At 40.2% G+C, this 18,775-nt stretch overlaps 1 protein-coding gene across 7 annotated transcripts in view; it reads left to right on the forward strand.

The window, feature by feature from the left end:
• shroom3 (shroom family member 3) overlaps window positions 1–18,775 on the forward strand; it is a 109,087-nt gene that overhangs the window by 37,544 nt on the left and 52,768 nt on the right. For 2 of the 7 annotated variants that reach the window (XM_067375003.1, XM_067375002.1), the window contains exon 2: window positions 13,705–16,888. The exons of 2 other annotated variants lie outside the window; for them this stretch is intronic. The gene's annotated coding sequence lies outside the window, so the exon portion shown is untranslated. Of the gene's footprint in view, window positions 1–13,302; window positions 13,424–13,540; window positions 16,889–18,775 lie in introns of all 7 variants that reach the window. 3 more of the 7 variants (XM_067374999.1, XM_067375001.1, XM_067375000.1) reach the window with 3 other exon arrangements.

Below are 18,775 nucleotides of genomic sequence, written 5' to 3' on the forward strand. Positions count from 1 at the left end.
CTGAATCACACTATCAAACACCAGATTGGAATTGGTAAATCAATGTTTTGGAATCTTTTCTTGATGGCGTATAGAGCTCTTCGAGCTTTATCTTTGAGAGCATTCACTGCCATGCTGAAACTCCCCAATGCAGTGATGATCAGACCGAGGTAAGTGTACTGCATCGTGTGTTCAAGGGCGGTGCTGCCTAGACTGAACTGGTATCTGTGTTCCTGACATCTGGGCTTTTTCTGGAAGACCATAACGTTGGTCTTCTTGAGGTTTACTGACAGGGCCCAGTTCGGGCAGTAGTCATCCAGCAGGTCCAGGTGCTGATGTAGTCCCTGTGCAGTGGGTGACAGCAGCACCAGATCATCTGCATACAGCAAGAGCTTGATGTTCTTGTCTTGTAGAGTGAGTCCGGAAGCTGTAGACCGTTCCAACTGCACCGCTAGTTCATTAATGTAAATGTTGAACAGCGTTGGACTCAGGCTACAGCCCTGCCGTACTCCTGTCTTCTGGCTAAAGAATTCTGTTTGTTGCCAATTCGCATTGCACATTTGTTGTTCGAATACATTGATTTAATAATGTCGTAAGCTTTACCCCCTTCACCGCTTTGTAAAAGTTTGTAATATAATCCGTCGTGCCAAATAGAATCAAATGCTTTTTTGAAATCGACAAAGCATGCAAATATTTTTCCATTTTTGGTCTGTTTTACGTGTTTATTGATTAGGGTGTAGGGTGTAAATGTGGTCAGTTGTTCTGTGATTTGGAAGGAAGCCAATCTGACTCGGACTCAGGACATTGTGTTCGGTAAGGAAGTTTACAATTCTATTGTTTAAAATACTGCTAAATAACTTCCCCAGATTACTGCTCACACAAATGCCTCTGAAATTATTAGGGTCCAATTTATTCCCACTCTTATGAATTGGGGTAATAAGTCCTTGGCTCCAGATGTCAGGAAAACAGCCTGAACTAAGTACAATGTTGAATAATTTGAGCACAGCCGTCTGCAGCTCAGGTGTGCTGTGTTTCAGCATTTCACCCAGAATGCTGTCAGCACCACAAGATTTCTTACATTTTTGGCTTTTGAGTTTGTTTGTCAATTCTTCATGTGTAATTAGGAAGTCGAGTGGATTTTGATTGTTTTTAATTGTGTCTTCATAAGTTTGTAGATTTTGGTTGATCAGATTATAATTGTCATTGAGTTGTTTTGGTAGGATTTCTTTATATAAATTTTCAAAATGTTTTGTCCAGATTTCTCCATCTTGTATTGGTAGGTCTTGTGGTTTTGTTGTGCTCAGATTATTCCACATATCCCAGAACTGATTCTGATTGATTGAATGTTCTATTTCCTGTAAACTTTTGGTTAGATGGTGTTGCTTATTCACTCTAATTGTGTCTTTTGTATTGTTTTAGTTTTGAACAGTATTCACTTCTGATGTCTGTGTTGTTTGGTTCTTTATGTTTCAGATTTGATAATTTTCTAAGTTGTTTCCTTAGTGTTTTGCAGTCTGAGTCAAACCATTTTTTTATTTTTTGGGGTATTTTTAGTATATATTTTGCCTTTCTTTTTCAATTCACTTCTATGTGCTGCTTTTTTAAATATGTAATTAATTTCATTTGTAGCCAAATTAACACCATCTTTAGTTGTTTCAAATTTCTTATTTATGAATGTATTTATTACATTTTTTAGTTTTTCCGAATTGAGGGCATGGATAAATTTGCCTGGGCTGTCTGGAGCCCATTTGTATCTCTGCTGGACCTGATACATTTTGCAGGTTTCCAGCCTGTTTTGTTCTGGTGTGTGATGAGTTTTGATGTAGACGTTAGTTTGGTTATGGTCAGAGAGTGGAGTTTGCTGTTTGACAGTAAATGCACTGAAGGAGAAAGGGTCCATGTGAGTGATGGCATAGTCAACTACACTAGCTCCAAGACCTGAACAACACGTGAACCTCCCTAAAGAGTCCCCTCTGATCCTGCCGGAAATGGCTGATTTCAGTGTGGAGGTTGTTCAGATATTCCTCATCATGGTAAGGGGATTCTGCTGAAGGAATGTAGATGGCACAGATATAAGTGTCAGTGCTTGAAATGCCTATTTGTTTTTTTATTTTTAACCAGCAATGAAATTTTCCAGCTGTAGTAACAGAAATGTGTTTGGCCAGATCCTCCCTGTACCACACCAGAATTCCTCCCGAGTCTCGTCCACGATGGACTGTACTTAATTTAACTGAGGGCACAATTACTTCATAGTAGCCTGAGGGACAGTAGGTAAGCACATCATTTCTACACCAGGTTTCAGTGAGAATGACAATATCTGCATCTTAGATTTTTTTCAGAAATTCAGGGTCTGTGCTTTTAGAACCAAATATTGAATAATGAAGACCCTGAATATTCCAACAACTTATTTGAAATGAACGCATTAGTATTATTAAAGATAAACTTATTTGGTAAGACAGAGAAAATAACGTGAAAATGGTAAACAATTTACATTAGTGTATTTTTTTTTTTTTCCCCCAATAGAGCACTGTGTTTGTGAATGCTGTTCTTATCTGCTCAGGAGCTGGTTGCACAGTGTGTGCAGCATCTCTCTGATCTGGCTCAGTTCGCTGGCAGGTGTGGCGGTGGTGGGTGGAGCAGGAGGTCGGGCTACAGCTTCAGCGTAGCTCTGTGCTCTCGGTTGCAGGGGTTTCGCTTGGTGTGGCTTTGGTTTCTTCTTCCTGATGGGGGCTTGATGGCCAGCAGGCAGTGGTGTATAAAGTACTCGAAAACCATACTTGAGTAAAAGTATAGATATCTTACCAGAAAATGACTTTGGTAGATGTTAAAGTTGCTGTTCAGAATGTTACTGGAGCACTGGTGTCAAAAGTATTCACATTCATTACTCAAGTAGAAGTATTGATACTAGGGTTTAAAAATACTTCTGTAGAAGTTCAAGTATCAACTCAAGCTTTTTACTCAAGTAAAAGTATAAAAGTACTGGTTTCAAAACTACTTAAAGTATAAAAGTAAAAGTAATGTAGGGGAAAAAATGCCATTAAGGACAAAAGCTTAGGCCGTGCCACAGGGGCCTATTGTGTACTCCACCTCCTCAAAAAAACATTTTTCTAAAGGCCATAATGACCATAATGTTATATTAAAATGTTAATGTTGAAAAATTTGGGATGCACTAGGCTACCCGTTTCAGCCGCATATATGTCCATTGAAAATGAACGCATTTTAGTACAATGCAAATACATTAAAGCACCATATATGTGTACTACTGACCATTAACATGGGTTTCATGGAGTGGAAGATATCATGACTAGTTGCCTATAAGTATTCTAATGGTGCAAAAAGTCAAAATTCAGAGGCATTAATAACCTTTATTGGAATGTAAATGTACATCCAAGCTTAACTGCAGAAATTTGTGAGGGCAACGGACAAGAAAAATGCGGGTAGTTTTGGTGTACCCAGGGCAGGCTTAGTAACAATCAGGGCTTGACATTAACACCTGCCAGCTGTTTTCAGCTGTTTCAGTTCACACCGCACCAACAAACGCCAGCAAACTCTCTGTTGGAGTTTGTTGGATAGGTGTTGGCGTTGGTCGGAGTCTGTTTACCCGACTGAACATGTTTAAAGGTGCCATCGAATGTTTTTTTACAAGATGTAATATAAGTCTAAGGTGTCCCCTGAATGTGTCTGTGAAGTTTCAGCTCAAAATACTCCATAGATTTTTTTTAATTAATTTTTTTAACTACCTATTTTGGGGCATCATTAAATATGAGCCGATTTATGCTACTGCCCCTTTAATTCTCATGCTCTCTGCCCCCAAGCTTGCGCTTGCCTTAAACAGTACATAAACAAAGTTTACACCCTCAAATGGATCTTTACAAAGTGTTCGTCATGCATGCGGCATGTATGCGTCGGATTATGTGAGTATTGTATACTGTTATATTGTTTACATTCTGAATGAATTTGAGGCTGTGCTCTGTGGCTAACAGCTAATGCTACACTGTTGGAGAGATTTATAAAGAATGAAGTTGTGTTTATGAATTATACAGACTGCAAGTGTTTAAAAATGAAAATAACGACGGCTCTTGTCTCCGTGAATACAGTAAGAAACGATGGTAACTTTAACCACATTTAACAGTACATTAGCAACATGCTAACAAAACATTTAGAAATACAGTTTACAAATATCACTAAAAATATGATGTTATCATGAATCATGTCAGTTATTATTGTTCCATCTGCCATTTTTCTCTATTGTTCTTGCTTGCTTACCTAGTCTGATGGTTCGGTTGTGCTGCTCCAGACGTTAATGCCTGCCCTTGTCTAATGCCTTTCATAATGTTGGGAACATGGGCGGGCATATGCAAATATTGGGGCGTACACCCCGACTGTTACGTGACAGTGGGTGTTGTTATGTTGAGATTCGCCTGTTCTTCGGAGGTCTTTTAAACAAATGAGATTTATATAAGAAGGAGGAAACAATGGAGTTTGAGACTCACTGTATGTCATTTCCATGTACTGAACTCTTGTTATTTAACTATGCCAAGATAAATTCAATTTTTGAATCTAGGGCACCTTTAATCGGCGTTTGTTTGGTCGTCTGAGCATCCAACAAACTCTGACGTAATCTGACCTGTTCACGAACCGTTGCCATGACGATGAGGCAAGTCCCCTTTAAAGACAGCTGTTTGATCGCGCCTGCGCCTCACGCGCACACAACAAAGCACTGGAAACGTTACATCGCAGCTTGTTCGTTATGAAAAATAAAATACAGTTTTAAAAAAAAAAAACATATAAAAGGTACAATAGTCTGTAGTGCAATCCGTGCCATTCAGCAAGAGCACTGCTCCACTTCACTGAAAGAGAGAGGTATACCATGAGAGCAATGCAGGTTTACCTTAAGTTTCGTTTTAAATTAATTCGTTTTGGCTTGTTTAGTTGTATATGACTGTGTCACATAAATAAAAGGGTCGCGCTTAAAAAAAATAAAAAAAAAGTTTAAAAACCGGTATACGATTTAAACGTCTCTCTATCGAACTAACATTACGTTACCTAGCTTAATTTGCAGAGGACGAAGAGAAAGCACCCGTTTGATAGCCTAAATGAGCCAGTAGTGTAGAAATAATAACTTATAAGAAATCATCTTTTTTGAGTAATGCCCCCAACACTGACTATTACTGCGTTCACGTCACCTCGTATTTACCGGAATCTTGACATGACAACACGTGACGTTATATTCGGAGCTGTTCACGTCCTTTTGGTCCTTGGACTAGGAATTATGCGTTTCCATGACACCACTATCAACACCTAAATGAATCTACAGCGGTCAGGTGGAACATGTGGGAGATCTCAGAAAACTACCAGCTTACAAGCTGTAATTACGATCTCTACGAGGACGTGAACGCTTTTTACAAGCTCGAATCTCGTAACTACAGGAATTACAAGGCCGCGTGAACGCACCTTTTAGTCCTCCTTGCTGGAGTGTGACGTGATTTGATGTGCAGGTGTGATGGATTACGTACAAACCAATAGGGTGTCAGAATGGTACGTTATATGTTTTATCTTCTCATCCAACCACAATCAAATTCACTCTATCCGGATGGCGCGATTTATCTGGATAGTTTTTTTTTTTTTTTTAAAGCCGGAATGAAAACAAGCCGAAATGAAATAAGAGTAACGAGGCTATTTTTAAAATGTAAGGAGTAGAAAGTACAGATAATTGCGTGAAAATGTAAGGAGTAGAAGTAAAAAGTAAGCTGAAAAATAATTACTCCAGTAAAGTATAGATACCCGAAATTTCTACTTAAGTAAGGTAACGAAGTATTTGTACTTCGTTACTTGACACCTCTGTACTGGAGTAAAAGTTTTAAAGTATGTGATATTTTTTGTACTCAAGTACGAAAAGTATTTTTTTATATTAAATGTACTTAAGTATTGAAAGTAAAAGTACAAGTAAATGTAAAATACAAAAGGAGCAAAAAAATATTATTAAAAATTGTTCTATACACAGTTTGAGCGGCAAGATTGTGTTCAGTTTTAACTCTCTTACATTTTGTTTCTTTAAATTAAAAAAATGGCTAAATGTTTATTGTAATTTTTATACATAAAAAATACTAATATATTAATTATACATTTGTTCATGTTAATTCATAGTGCATTATAACTAATGTAAGAGGCAACTTTAAAAATGAACAATACTTTTATTAACCTTATTTAATGTTACAAATGTACTCTTATTGTAAAATGTTACTATTTCATATAAATCAGTCATGCTTAAAAATTACCATCTTTAAACACAAAGGCATAGCATGTCTATTATATGTATACTTTCACACATTATTTGGCTCTAATTTTGAAAAATTGATGATTATCTAATCAAAATATGTGTTACAGTGCCGATAAAAACAAACTGAATAGGCTACATTTCTGATTTGTTATACTTCTGTCGCTGTATGATGAGAATACAGTTTAAATATGCAACTTCGCCGGATAATGAATGCATAACAGCGAACAAATAGTTATAAACTAATGCAAATGAATGGTAACAATCGTGTCACATTGTTTTAACCGCTTGAGGTACTACTAATGTTAGCGTCCTCTCAGCCTCGACGGCAAACATACTGTTCTCCACTATTGCAGCATCCAGTCAACAAACGGATTACTTTATAGTGATATGAAAACATCCTGTACTGTAGTGTACACTGTATAACATACCGTTTTGTTGTCCGTTTTAAATCGTTTTGAAGTGATCCGCTCTGTGCAACGTGCAGCCTCACATCACGTGTCAAAACAAACTATACGAGGCATCAGTGATAGTTTTTATTTCGCCTCTAGAGGCCGCTCTCGTAATGAGCGCACTCTTCTACGTCGCTCCAGCAACGGACGCAACCCGGAAAATGAAATCAACCGCGGTTGTGCGAGCACTTGTTTGCACATGCTTGCTTGCAGTCTGTGTTCTTCCGACTTTATTTTGTAGTAAGTAACGAAAATGCTTTGGGAAAATGTATCGGAGTAAAAGTAGACAATTTATTTAGGAAATGTAGTGGAGTAAAAGTTGACAGAAATATAAAAACTCAAGTAAAGTACAGATTCTCCCAAAAAATACTTAAGTACTGTAACAAAGTATTATTACTTCGTTACATTACACCACTGCCAGCAGGTGGACGTGAAGTTGGTGACCGCAGGTTTACAGGTGTGTCAAGTCAAATTTATTTATATAGCGCTTTTTACAATTGGTAATTGTTTCAAAGCAGCTTTACATATTAGAAGCACAGAAAAAAAAAGAGAAGTGGTTAAAAATAAGCTGTACAAGCAAGCGTGGTAATGTGTAACATATACAAGATGGTGCTACATTAAGCCAATGTTGGCTGACTCCCAGGGGTGGAAAAAAAACCCTCAGGAGAAAAACCCAGCGTGCTAACACTGGGAAAAAAGATAAATATAATATATGTAAATGGATATGGAGATCAAAATCTGAATTATACATTTTTATTATTGAGATTAAAAATAGATTATATATAAATATATGTAAGCGGATACGGGGATTAAAAATCTGAATTATAGATGCAGCCAGAACTGGATCTGTAGGCCCATTGTCTCCTGGGCTACGTTGTAGTCAGGTCCAGACACAGGTTCTACATCTGATCTGGATACGGCCTGGATCCAGCACCCGGCAAACCTCAGGATAAGCAGAGAGAATGATATTAGCGTAGATGCCATTCTTATTCTGATGTACAGGTATATCTAGTGTTATAGGAAATGTTCTCGGTTCCGGCCGACCTAATTATTGCAGCGTAACAATCCTTTAACGGATTTGAAAAATGTTAATGTATTGATAATGTGTATGTGTATGTTATGTATATCTGTGTCTATCTATCTGTCTGTCTAACCTGTCTGTCTGTCTATCTATCTATCTCTGTCTGTTTGTCTATCTAACCTGTCTGTCTATGTCTGTTTGTCTATCTAACCTGTCTGTCTATGTCTGTCTATCTATCTAACCTGTCTGTCTATGTCTGTCTATCTAACCTGTCTGTCTATGTCTGTCTATCTAACCTGTCTGTCTATGTCTGTCTATTTATCTATATATGTCTATTTATCTATCTATCTATCTAAATTCAAATTCAAAATTGCTTTATTGGCATGACTGCAAATAATACAATATTGCCAAAGCATACATATAACAATAATAAAAACATCTGTATAATAGAAGAAAATATAAAATATTATAATGCTATCAAATATTACAACATGACTTAAACTTAAATTAACAGTGTAACACAATAGAACATGTCTGAACATTTGGTACCATAGTGTTTAAACAAATATATACACACACACGTACGGAAGGTCACTGTGGTGGACGGTAGGGAAACACACTGAGGTCAGACACACACATTACACACATTCACCTGCTGTCTCTCAGGCTGTGACACGTCCACACGTATCTCGCAGCCAGTGGTGCTGTCGGTCCCTCTCCTAATATTAACTTTTTATTTGTTCTACTTCACTCATGGCTGTAAAGTTCTTTATTACGTTACTGAATTTGGTGAAGTAGAGATCGCTAATTGATATGTATTTTTGACAGTGAAGGAGGAAGTGCGTCTCTGTCTCGATCTCTCCTGTCCTGCAGTGAACACACACCCTTTGCTCTCTGGGTAACCAGCTCTTTCTGTGTCTGCCGGTCTCGATGGCTAGACTGCTCACTGAGCCTGTACTTGGTCAGGATCCGTCTCTGCTTTGTGTCTTTGACACTTTGGAGATATTTTTCTGATTCATAATTTGATTTTAGAGTTCGATAGAATTGTAATTTACTTTGTGTTTTAGTTTCCTCATCCCAATGTTCCAGATATGTATTTTTAGATTGTTTGAAGATTTGGTTTATTTTGATGTTTGGAGAAGCAGTGCTGGTCTGAGACTGGTTAGTGTTAGTAGAGTTAGTCAGGTTAGTAAGTCTCAGAACCAGCTGACTGAGGGGACTCTTTTCGGGGTTCAGTTCTTGGGTTTGTTATGCTTTAAAATGTAGCGATTCTGTGGGACTTGATTTTAGATGCATCCAGAATTTGAGGGATCTTTTTTGCATATTAATAATCAATGGGAATCGGCCTAATTCTGCCCTACATGCATTATTGGGTGTTCTTCTTTGTAATTTTAGGATCATTTTGCAGAATTCTGTGTGTAGGGCTTCTGTTGGATGTCTGTCCCTAGTGTAGCTCTGATCACTGAGTGGACCCCAAACCTCACTTCCATACAGCGCAATGGGCTGAATCACACTATCAAAGATTTTACACCAGATTGGAATTGGTAAATCAATGTTTTGGAATCTTTTCTTGATGGCGTATAGAGCTCTTCGAGCTTTATCTTTGAGAGCATTCACTGCCATGCTGAAACTCCCCAATGCAGTGATGATCAGACCGAGGTAAGTGTACTGCATCGTGTGTTCAAGGGCGGTGCTGCCTAGACTGAACTGGTATCTGTGTTCCTGACATCTGGGCTTTTTCTGGAAGACCATAACGTTGGTCTTCTTGAGGTTTACTGCCAGGGCCCAGTTCTGGCCGTAGTTCTCCAGCAGGTCCAGGTGCTGCTGTAGTCCCTGTGCAGTGGGTGACAGCAGCACCAGATCATCTGCATACAGCAAGAGCTTGATGTTCTTGTCTTGTAGAGTGAGTCCGGGAGCTGTAGACCGTTCCAGCTGCACCGCTAGTTCATTAATGTAAATGTTGAACAGCGTTGGACTCAGGCTACAGCCCTGCCGTACTCCTGTCTTCTGGCTGAAGAATTCTGTATGTTTGTTGCCAATTCGTATTGCACATTTGTTCAAATACATTGATTTAATAATGTCGTAAGCTTTACCCCCTACACCGCTTTGTAAAAGTTTGTAATATAATCCATCGTGCCAAATAGAATCAAATGCTTTTTTGAAATCAACAAAGCATGCAAATATTTTTCCGTTTTTGGTTTGTTTTACGTGTTTATTGATTAGGGTGTGTAGGGTGTAAATGTGGTCGGTTGTTCTGTGATTTGGAAGGAAGCCAATCTGACTCGGGCTCAGGACATTGTGTTCGGTAAGGAAGTTTACAATTCTATTGTTTAAAATACTGCTAAATAACTTCCCCAGATTACTGCTCACACAAATGCCTCTGAAATTATTAGGGTCCAATTTATTCCCACTCTTATGAATTGGGGTAATAAGTCCTTGGCTCCAGATGTCAGGAAAACAGCCTGAACTAAGTACAATGTTGAATAATGTGAGCACAGCCGTCTGCAGCTCAGGTGTGCTGTGTTTCAGCATTTCAGCCAGAATGCTGTCAGCACCACAAGATTTCTTACATTTTTGGCTTTTTAGTTTGTTTGTCAATTCTTCATGTGTAATTGGGAAGTCGAGTGGATTTTTATTATTTTTAATTGTGTCTTCATAAGTTTGTAGATTTTGGTTGATCAGATTATAATTGTCATTTCATTGTTTTGGTGGGATTTCTTTATATAAATTTTCAAAATGTTTTGTCCAGATTTCTCCATCTTGTATTGGTAGGTCTTGTGGTTTTGTTGTGCTCGGATTATTCCACATATCCCAGAACTGATTCTGATTTATTGAATTTTCTATCTCCTGTAAACTTTTGGTCAGATGGTGTTGCTTTTTTACTCTAATTGTGTCTTTGTATTGTTTTAGTTTTGCACAGTATTCAGTTCTGATGTCTGTGTTGTTTGGTTCTTTATGTTTCAGATTTGATCATTTTCTAAGTTGTTTCCTTAGTGTTTTGCAGTCTGAGTCATTTTTCATTTTTGGGGGTATTTTTAGTATATTTTTTCTTTTTCAATTCACTTATATGCGCTGCTTTTTAAAATATGTAATTTATTTCATTTGTAGCCGAATTAACACCATCATTAGTTGTTTCAAATTTCTTATTTATGAATGTATTTATTAAATTTTTTAGTTCTTCCAAATTGAGGGCATTGATAAATTTGTCTGGGCTGTCTGGAGCCCATTTGTATCTCTGCTGGACCTGATACATTTTGCAGGTTTCCAGCCTGTTTTGTTCTGGTGTGTGATGAGTTTTGATGCAGATGTTAGTTTGGTTATGGTCAGAGAGTGGAGTTTGCTGTTTGACAGTAAATGCACTGAAGGAGGAAGGGTCCATGTCAGTGATGGCATAGTCAACTACACTAGCTCCAAGACCTGAACAACACGTGAACCTCCCTAAAGAGTCCCCTCTGATCCTGCCGTTAAGAATGTACAGGCCCGAGGCTTGGCAGAGCTGCACTAACCCTTTACCATTTTTATTTACCGTTTGGTCAAGGTTGTTTCTTTGTGGGAGATTTTTTGTGAGGCTCAGGGGTTTTTGGCCAAAGACATATTCATTGCCCTTTGGATCTATGTTATCAGGTTCAGATCCTGTTCTTGCATTAAAGTCTCCACACAGCAGCACATTTCCCTGGGCCTGGAAATGGCTGATTTCTGTGTGGAGGTTGCTCAGATATTCCTCATCATGGTAAGGGGATTCTGCTGGAGGAATGTAGATGGCAATGAAATTTTCCAACTTTAGTAACAGAAATGTTTGGCCAGATCCTCCCTGTACCACACCAGAATTCCTCCCGAGTCTCGTCCACGATGGACTGTACTTAATTTGACTGAGGGCACAATTACTTCATAGTAGCCTGAGGGACAGTAGGTAAGCACATCATTTCTACACCAGGTTTCAGTGAGAATGACAATATCTGCATCTTTGATATTTTTCAGAAATTCAGGGTCTGTGCTTTTAGAACCAAATATTGAAGAATGAAGACCCTGAATATTCCAACAACTTATATATTTTTATAAAAACCTATTTGGTAAGACAGAGAGAAAATAACGTGAAAATGGTAAACAATTTACATTAGTGTATTTTATTTATTTATTTTTTTTTTCCAATAGAGCACTGTGTTTGTGAATGCTGTTCTTATCTGCTCAGGAGCTGGTTGCACAGTGTGTGCAGCATCTCTCTGATCCGGCTCAGTTCGCTGGCAGGTGTGGCGGTGGTGGGTGGAGCACGAGGTCGGGCTACAACTTCGGCGTAGCTCTGTGCTCTCGGTTGCAGGGGTTTCTCTTGGTGTGGATGTGGGGGCGGCTTTGGTTTCTTCTTCCTGATGGGGGTTTGATGGCCAGCAGGTGGACGTGAAGTTGGTGACCGCAGGTTTGCAGGTGTGTAGTGAGCCATAGGTGGGTGTGGGTGTGGTGGATGACGTGGGATGGTTGTCCAGCCGACGTCTTTCCTCATCGGGGTCGGAGAGGTGTGTCTGGGCATGTAGGGGTGAATGGGCCGGTAGTGTGCTGGAGTCGGTAATAGATGTCTTGGTGATGTTGGGCTGCGGCCCAGGGCTGCATCCTTCAGGGTTTTTGCAAAAACACGCACTGCATCTTTGTGTAGATGGAGACCATCATACAGGTGTTGGAGGCCGATGTGGTGGTGGTGGACCAGGTGCACGTTTGGGAGAGCAGAACATCTGCGGGAAATTTCAGCATTGATGCTGTAGATGATGTGTGGTGGTGTGTCATGTCGTGGGAGAAGTGTGGAGATGATGATTCGGGACTCTGGGAATTTTTTGCTGGCGATTTCTGCCATCTTCCTGACAGCATCAGCAGTGTTGTTGCGCAGCGAGTGGAGGTCATTAGTCCCGGTGTGGATTATAACACACGAGGGGTGTCCTGTGAAGTCTCTGATGATCTGCTGGGCGTGGCCTGTTGTGCTGCATCGTTTTGTGGTGACTTTCTGATGTGGGAAGAGTTTCTTTGGCTCCAAGAACTTTCCATTAGAGTCCATGAGGAGAAGAACATCTGGATCAGGTTCAGGAGGGTGGGCAGGTGATGTGTGTGTTTCTGCGGGTGTCTGTGTGTTTGTGGCAGGCCTGCTGTCTGTGTAGTCTGTAGTAGGAGCTGTGCTGAGGTGAATTGTGTTGTCTTCTTTGTTTTTCTGTAACTGCTCTCTCATTTCTTGTAGCTGTCTGGAGAAGTTATCTTCCTTTCTCTCTTTGTCCTCCTCTAACTTGCATATCTGTGTGCGGAGAGTTTGGTTTTCTTCTTTCAGTTCTCTGAGAGCTCTTGTGAGTTCAGTGATGGAGGAGTTGGCGTCTTTCTTCAGCTGCCTGAGTTCATCTTTGAGCTCTTGGATGAAGATATCTATCTATCTTGATATCTATCTGTGTATGTGTCTGTTTTTCTATCCAACCTGTCTATCTATCTATCTATCTATCTATCTATCTATCTATCTATCTATCTATCTATCTATCTATCTATCTATCTATCTATCTATCTATCTATCTATCTATCAATCATGTCTGTTTGTCTATCTAACCCAGGGGTCGGCAACCCAAAATGTTCAAAGAGCCACATTGGACCAAAAAAAACAAAAAACAAATCTGTCTGGAGCAACAAAAAAATTAAAAGCCTTATATAACCCATATGAAGGCAACACAGGCTGTAAGTGTATATTAGCTATATTAGCCTACTATCAAAATGACTACGTAGGCTACAAATACATAATGAGGTATTCCCGAGGTATATATTTAAAAACTGCTGAATTGGTGCAATTCACAGAAACAGCTGGACTCCAGGCGGAGAAACATGAATTTGCATTTATCATTTTATGTCAAATTGTTGGATTTTGAGGTAAAATCATTCCATATATATTGTATTGTTATATATTATGTTGACAAATCATCAATTAAATATTTTCCATCTTATATCTCTGTGACGAGCAGGGCGGGCGAGAGCCGTGAGGGAACGGCGCGAGGCCGGTGACGCGAGTGATAATGAGCGTCACCTGCGAGGCGTGCCGGCCTCGAGTCTCTCACGGAGGAGCTCCGGAGGCATAAAAGGAGGAGCGACTACAATGAAGGACGAGAGAGGACCAGGCCTGGACTTTATTTTATGTTTTGTTATGTTTGTGTGGCCGGCAGACGTCCTTCGAGGGTCTGCCGGCATTACTTTCGTTTTGTTTGTTTATTTTATATTAAAGTTTTGTTGAATGTTCGCCGGTTCCCGCCTCCTTCTTCCTATATCTACTAACCTCGTTACATTGGTGCCGAAACCCGGGAGGAAGGAGGGACATGCTGTCGGAGAGCCCTCGCTGCTGAGGGGGATCGCGGTGCTGCGGAGTTCGGGCAGCGCGGGAGTGAAGACCGCGAGAGGCTGCCCGAAGCGGTGGTACTGGAGCCTTGTGAAAGGTGGGACGGAGAGCTCGAGGCCGTGCCCCTGGGACGAGGTGGGGTGGCTGCCGTCCAAGAGGGAGCGGAGGAGTCGCCGCCGTTCGCCGTGGGCCGGAGCCTGCTGCCGTCCGCCATAAAGGGGAGGAGCAGGGAACGGGGGACTCGCTGCCGGCTGCCCTCAGTCGGAGGAGCCATCGCCGGCCGCCAGGAGGCGGTCGAGGATCGGGCCGTCCACCGAGCGTCCAGTGCCACCGCATGGCACCGCGAAGAAGAGCCTCTCGGCAGGCTGAGGACCAAGCGGCAGTGTGTCGGGGAACCGGACCAAGAATTTTTTTTTCTTTTTCCTCTCTCCCCTCTTTCGTCCTGTCGCTCCCCTTGCTTCCGTCTCCTTTCTCTCGTCTCGTCTGTCCTTACCCCCAGGTGCTGCGGCCGCCGAGACAGGCCCCGGGGGGGAGTAGAGCGCAGTCTCGGAGGTACCCCCCGGCCTGCGAGGGGCGTTGGGGGTATGTGACGAGCAGGGCGGGCGAGAGCCGTGAGGGAACGGCGCGAGGCCGGTGACGCGAGTGATAATGAGCGTCACCTGCGAGGCGTGCCGGCCTCGAGTCTCTCACGGAGGAGCTCCGGAGGCATAAAAGGAGGAGCGACTACAATGAAGGACGAGAGAGGACCAGGCCTGGACTTTATTTTATGTTTTGTTATGTTTGTGTGGCCGGCAGACGTCCTTCGAGGGTCTGCCGGCATTACTTTCGTTTTGTTTGTTTATTTTATATTAAAGTTTTGTTGAATGTTCGCCGGTTCCCGCCTCCTTCTTCCTATATCTACTAACCTCGTTACAATCTCATAATTGTGTGTTTTAAAATAAACACTGACAAAAACTATACTATAAAACTATATATTAGGGCTGGACAATATGACGATATATATAAGTGATTACGCGGATTTAAACCTACCTATATTGTAGTTATATAAAATATTCACAGGCAGATTTGCTTTATGTGTTTCCCCGGCGTCGAAATCAGGCACATATAAATGTCAGGAAACACGACTCCTGGCTGTATGTCAATATCCATGGATTAGGTTTATTTGACAAGTTGTAAGAAACACTTTTGAGTCCAACCTTTAGTGTAATCGTTTGTTTTACTCGCGTTTTCTCAGTTTCCCCTATTAAATCCAGTCACGCAGCACGTTCTTTTGCCACTCAGTCCAGCTGAGGGAGCGCGCTTTCGGCGGGAAAGTGACGTCGATGCATATCCTCGTGACCGCGCTGAAACGTGTGTCGCAGGCTATGACGCAAATCTTCGTTGACAGAAATGTTGAAATTTAATATAATACACATTTTTACAGCATTGGAAAACGTTAATAATGTGTCATGTTTGTCCTCCTACAGAAACCATATGAAAACAAAAAATATTTTTCAATTTTCATACATTTTTGAAAAAGCTCCAGGGAGCAACTAGGGGAGCGCTAAAGAGCCGCGGGTTGCCGACCTCCGATCTAACCTGCCTATCTTTCTATCTATCTTATCTATATGTGTGTTTTTCTATCCAACCTGTCTGTCCGTCTATCTAACCTATCTATCTAACCTATCTATCTATCTATCTATCGTCTGTCTGTTTTGTTTTTGTTCTTTTTTTGTTCTTTTAATCATTTATTTTGTAGCACATAGCTACACTACATAAAATTTTGTCTGATTTACCAGTAAAATATCTAAACATAATTAAACCGTAACTAAAAGATATAGCATAAAAGCAAGACTTTGTCAGAGAATATATAAAAAATCTTGATTTAAGCATAAATAAACGTTAAAGATTTTTAATTTATTTTTAATTATAAATAAAGGGTGTTTTTAAAAAAAATAAAAGCAGAATATTCAGCATACTAAAAACAATTTTGCTTAAGTAAATTCGGCAAGGATGTTTAGATGTGGTTGCTGGAAAATGTCTAGTTAGGACACATTGTCAGAGTCACATGACTGCGGCATCTGATGCAAAGATCTTAGTCTTTAATTTGAGCTTTTCTAGCTAACAAGCCCAGATGCTGTTTATTACATTTTACTCCCATCTGTGATGTGAACACCCTCCTCCACAACACATTTGTAGCCAATCCCACCCCCCTCATTTGAACTGAATGCTTTGTGGTGGTCAAGGTTTGTATGTTTCTATGGTGACGGTCAGCTCACCACACACAGATGCAGGGTTTAGGATTCAAAACAGGTGTGGAATAGGATGAGTTTTCCTTATTCCCACCTGTAAGGGCAATCGAAGAGGCTTTTCAGATATTGCCTTGCCACCCACCTGTGAAACTGGCTGAGTCACCACAGGTAAAAATATTTAAATGTCCATTAGTATGAGCATGAATGAGGAAAAGGGACGAGAAAGTGGCAGAACAAGAGGAGAGAGAGTGTTAGCCTGAAGGCAGGACATGAGGAACCTGCTCTATGACATCACCGCTGTGGCTTTCAGTCAGCCCTGCAGCTCCTCTGATTGGCTGAGAGGACGGCAGTCATTTGCCTCTGATGTGTCACCCGTGTTTGAGAGCGAGCAACAGAGAGATGTTGTTCTTCCCCTGACAGTGTGGAGTCCGTCTGCAGTATGTGGAGTCAGTCTCTTTTAAAACTGAATGAGTGAAGTTGGGATTTATTACCTGTTGCTCTGGATGTTTGACTGCAGGTTTAGGTTTAGGTCTGTGCTCCGACAGACTTTTGCAATTCGGAAAAACAGGCACACTGACATTGCAGGTACAGTAATCCAATTCACATACGTACATTTAAAAACAGGTAGAAGTTGTTTCTTTTCTGTGTTTATATAATCTTACTGCTGTGTCTAGCAATGTGTCTTTGTTTGGAATAAATCATGCTACAGTTATATATCAATATATAAACGGGTATCTGGCAGTGACTCAATCGAAACCTGTTTAAAACAACATTTTTTGAATTCTTTTATAATTTCTAAGCATGCCGTTTTTACGACATTATTAATTCTGCGATTACATGGAATATTTGTACCATTAAATTTTCATCAGTCACTTTGTTTGACTATTAAGTGAGCTGTAAAAAGCTAAAAAAAATAGTGAGCGGTTACAGCATCTAAAATATGCAGTTTTCCTTATAAATTTAACCTTGATCTTGTGAAACAAAAGTTCATCTCATGTTATATATCAACTACCTGACAATTTGTTTGACTAGAGTGCAGCTTCCAGGTGTATATGGCTAAATATTTAACACTAATATTGCATATATGAATTAGATCATGTTGTGGTGGCTCTGTGTGAGATTTTCATTTTGTTTTGCATAGAATTGCATATGCTTGTTTCCATATGCAAATTAGAGGCTTGTCTGTGTTGAGTTTGTTGAATAGACTACGAAAAATGATTCAGCCATATAAATAGTAAATGCTGCTGTTCGTCACTGTTTTCAGGTCAGTTTTTAGGTTGTATTTGGTGTAAAATGCATTTATTTAACTTTATCATCTGAGGTCATTCTCATTACGTTTGTGTTAGATAAATACTGCTCAGATAAATTATACGATCTGATCTCTTATATTCTTATTTAAAAGTAATATTTTTCATCCTTTTAACGGCATAGTATGTGAGTTTCACCGCTGGAGGTGTCTTATTTAAAACAGTATCAAATGCATAGCTTGATGACGCCGTGATTGAGTGTGGAATCATGGGAGTTGTCGTCTTCACATCCACAGCTGATGAAAAGCTATCTGACAGGACTCAGGCAGAAATCATGTTCATGGATGAGCTAATGTATTAAAAAGGTTCCTTGATTATGCTTTCACTTTTTTAACGTTTAGTTAGTGTGTAATGTTGCTGTTTGAGCATAAACAACATCTACAAAGTTAGGATGCACAAAGTTCAATGTAAAGGGAGATATTTTCTTTTACAGAAATCGCTTTTTAAGGACTACAACAAACAGTTGGGGGACTACAACGAGCTTCTTCCCTTTTTGGTGACATCATGAACCCCAACATTTACATAAACCCCACCCCCGAGAACACAAAGGGCCATGTTGGGCTGCTTTAGAGAAGAGGAAGAGTTGTTGTAGTCGTGTCGTTATCATGCCGTCATTTTACGCCAGACTGCTTCACAAACGAGGGTCAATTCAATGCTGGATTTGCACAACAGATTAACATGACGGCACATGCTAGTGGATGAGTTGAATCAACTCCATTTATACATTTATGTAGATAGATATGTATAACCATCCACTAACCATTCAGAAACATCCAGTTTCATTCTAAAAGTTGTAATTTCTTCCTGAGTCTCTCCATCAGTGTCGACTCCAGTTTGAACAATGTAAGGCTGAACACCGTTACTGACAATCCTCATTTTGTCTGCGTGAGATTCTCCAGCTTTGTTGTTGTTGAGCAACCGATGCGTGAGCTGTTAAAGCTCCGCCCTCTTCTGGAAAGGTGGTGGGAGCAGCAGCTCATTTGCATTTTAAGGGACACACAAAAAACTGTGTTTTTGCTCAAACCTAAATAGAGGCAAATTTGACAAGCTATAATAAATTATCTGTGGGGTATTTTGAGCTGAAACTTCACAGACACATTCTGGGGACACCAGAGACTTATATTACATCTTGTAAAAGGGGCAATATAGGTCCCCTTTAAGTAGG

This window comes from Chanodichthys erythropterus, chromosome 22 (assembly GCF_024489055.1).
Source record: "Chanodichthys erythropterus isolate Z2021 chromosome 22, ASM2448905v1, whole genome shotgun sequence".
Taxonomy (NCBI): domain Eukaryota; kingdom Metazoa; phylum Chordata; class Actinopteri; order Cypriniformes; family Xenocyprididae; genus Chanodichthys; species Chanodichthys erythropterus.